Consider the following 3,770-nt stretch of genomic DNA (forward strand, 5'->3'; position numbering starts at 1 on the left):
TTTTATAGAATAACGATAAAACCACCGTGTTATAGTAATACATACGACAGCAAAAATTTCTATGCCAAAAATTGTCCATTTTATTTTTGTTTATAGAAATCGAGCATTAATATATAAAATAAGTAAATTTAATATCTACTAGTCTACACCTTATAGTCTGTTATATACCTACTGATTTTATAAGGTTTTCAGTATTATTCGAGTGGAAGTTTTTGTCCACTTTTTTCAATAACACACGTTTTACTTCCACTGTATATTTATATAAGGTTAATGTTACATTTACTGAATTACGTATGACTATTCAAATTTGTATATTTTAAGAGATTTGTCATGCACATTCAATCCTTTATTCGTGTAAGATAATAATCGTTCAAATTTCCCGCCGGTTCGAGGCACGGATGATCCTTTTATGATCGTAAACAGCATCATTTGAAATATCAAAACCTTAAATGCTTTTTTTAATAAAGTAATAAATATTTAATTTAATAAACTTAAAATATTTGCCCCATATTTATAGGATAGGGTAATGTTTAGAATTATTTAATTAAAAATAGAGCTTATACTTCTTTCTCATAAAAAAATTCAAGTAATGAACTTTATGTTTCAATGTCGGCATTTATTTCGAACAGACTGTATTTCCTTTCAACTGTATTGTATTTCGCGCACATCACTAAAGGTTCTGCCTCAGAAATTTCTATGTCCTTTTAAAAGAACTTGTTCATATGGAACAAGGTATAAGAACCTTACTGCAGTAGACTCTTGATATATTGCCAACAACGGAGCTGTAAAAATAGAACATGGAATTGGCCAAAATGTTTTCTTTTTGATATTGGAGCAATCTCTCTGGTGAGAGAGCATCGCTTCTTTATAAATGGCGATATAACAAGAGCCTACTGTAATTAGTCGACTTTAAGCACAATAATATTTGGGTCGGTATCCCTTATCATATTTTTTGTAGAGTTACTAACAATAAAAGTATTTATTTTCTAAAAATTATTTATATTAATTGTTTGTTTCTTTCTTTGTTTTCATTCAAATTATTTATATCATTTACCCTTTCTTCAGTTGTACAATAAAAGTTTGTTCAAACTATTTCTTATGTTTTCTTCAGCATGAGTCATAGTGGTACAAATCGAAAAAGAGCAATTCTTTAGTTAGTTTAAAAATTGTAAAGCCCGTTTCAAATTAATTATACTATATCCAAAAAGAATTGTTACACTCTTATGCACTGATCGAATTTTAAGTATTTAAGTAAAAAACAGAAGTAAATATTGTACTCAATGATTGCGTTCTTCGGTGCACGAGGATTAAATAAGTAAACCTAGCCTCTGAGAAAAAAGCGGAAAATATTTGAATTTAAGATATGTATTTGTAGCAGCGTGTTGGGAAAAACTTTTGCATACATTTAATACTTTCCTCTTTGTTTATGGAATATTGATATTTTTATAATCGCTTTTATTACGGTTGAAATTTTCATAAACTAAATAAACATTGAAAATCAGAATTTCGTTTATTCATTTCCAAATATTTTTCAATTATTCGTTCTGTTTTATTCAATTTTCTTTCAATCTTCATCGATATTGAAAAATTAATAGACTGATGAAAAAAAGTAATATGTCTGTTGCAGCTAACTGCCATGAAAACCAACAATCAAAACATTAACTATTTATAAGAAAAACAGTTATCGGTGGACATATTATGGCAGAAGAACGGAAGGAGGGCATCACAGGTGAAAAAATGAAAAAACAGGGGTGTATGATTAATGCTGTGGAAGCCATTTTGTCAAAAATTGAAGGACGATTGTTGTTAAGATTCATTCTTCTTTCTTAGAAGTAATCTTTCATGATTACTGCGACTCGACCTACTGTTGTACTCGATCTCTACTTCTTTCAGTTTTTCTTCTGCAATCTTTTCTTAAGAAATTCGTTAGACTATGTTACAATATTAATCCAAAAAAACGAAAAAACGCTTTACTTTTTCCAGAAGAGTGCACTCACGTACGTGTATGTTATTAACATTCGAATTTCAGCGCGATTAGTCGCAATGTGTGTGCGCATGCGCGAACGCGATACCATGTACGCATGCGCCATTGTTTATTCTAAAATTCAAAGAATAATATGAGTATACGCTATAATTACTTGCATTGACAAAAGAATCTTTGAAATACTAAGTTGCCCCAAATTTAACATAATTATAGGAAAGCTAAAAAGTAATAATTTTGTATTATATTGTGCACTTTACGGAAATAGGAAATTCATATCACGCTTTATAATTGAGAGATTAACTTCGCTAACACTTGAAATTTTTAAATTTTGATATTCTAAAATTTTCATGTTTCTAAATTTTCAAAGTATCAATTTCAAAGTATTTAGACTTCCAAATGAACTCATTAACAAAATTAAAATATTTTCAAACTTGTACATTTTAGAATTTCTGTATACACAAATTTTTAAATTCTCAAATTATCGCATTATTAAATTTTCAAACTCCCAAATCATTGTATCACTAAATTTTCAAATTAGCAAAATAACCTAATTATCAAATTAATAAATTATCAAATTATTGAATTCTACAACTTCAGAATTTTTCAAATTTCTAACTTGTTAAATTTTCAAGTTTTTGCACTGAAAAATTTTTAAATTTACAAGTTTACATATCTTCAAATATGTTCTTAATTACTGAGAAATTAAAAGCCTTTGACGTGAATTCCTTTCTTACTTCAAAACGGTGCACGCTGTAATTACGAAAAATATTACTTGTCGGCTCTTCTGTAATTACGTTAAATTTGATTAAAATATTCGCAGTATGCGCACGCGCCATCTTGTATGCGCATGCGCTTCAGTTACCACGCTGAGATTCAAACAGTAATAACGTACGCATGCGCGAGTTCGAACGCGTGAAAAAGCAAATCGTTTCTCGTTTTCTTGCTTTAATACTGTAATCGTATTCAGTGAAATTCATCCAGGAGAAATGTGTGAGGCTTGTCGTAGGAAAAGAAAGAGAGAAGGTGTAAGGTGTAAGTATCTTCATGTCAATTACTCTAGGGAACATCAAAGACAAAGGTAACACTTGCATACCTTTGCACCACTGAGATAACCTTTTATTCCAGAAGTGTTTTTTCTACCACCTTAAACGTACTTTCTAACTTACAAAAATCATTCGTCCACTGCTTCTGCTTCTTCTTGGCAGAGCGTGAATACATACACGAGAGCAAGAAAGAGAAAATAAAAAGAATGTATGCATTTGTGTACGTCTATGATATACATGTATTATGCACAAGTGTGTATGTTGTGCGTCCATTTTGCGAGAAAGAGGAATAAAAGAGGAGAAAGATTGTTTGTACGAGAAGAAAAATCTTTTTCATTTCACGATATACTGTTTGATGCACACTTCGGGGAGCAGATTCAAAATGGCAGGTGAGAGGTTAACCCTCATATGATCTCAGAACATATTTTTCGATATAACTTTTGATTCTTTGTTTTCTTTACTCTAATTATAAGTTTATTCCTTTATGCATCTTGCAAAGGAAGAATGAATTTTCTTTATTTTTCTATGATGCAATTAATAGACATGCGTTGAACTTTTACAGAATAAAATTATTTTTAATAAGTATCTAATAAAATTTATTTTTCAAGATTGTTTATTTTATTCTTTTTGACAAATATGTACATTTACTAGTAAATGTCTTTATATATCAACTTTTAAATTATATGTAAAATTTCAACAGCATATTGTGCATTTAACTTTAATTAACAGTGTCGAAATGAAGT

General features: G+C 29.5%; 1 long non-coding RNA gene across 1 annotated transcript; it reads left to right on the forward strand.

Moving 5' to 3' along the window:
- Positions 1 to 2,553: 2,553 nt before the first annotated feature.
- LOC143264353 (uncharacterized) lies at positions 2,554 to 3,422 on the forward strand. Its single transcript, XR_013038068.1, has 2 exons — positions 2,554 to 3,014; positions 3,190 to 3,422. It is a non-coding gene; the product is annotated as an uncharacterized LOC143264353 (long non-coding RNA).
- The last annotated feature ends 348 nt before the right edge of the window (positions 3,423 to 3,770 follow it).

This window comes from Megachile rotundata, chromosome 4 (assembly GCF_050947335.1).
Source record: "Megachile rotundata isolate GNS110a chromosome 4, iyMegRotu1, whole genome shotgun sequence".
NCBI lineage: Eukaryota > Metazoa > Arthropoda > Insecta > Hymenoptera > Megachilidae > Megachile > Megachile rotundata.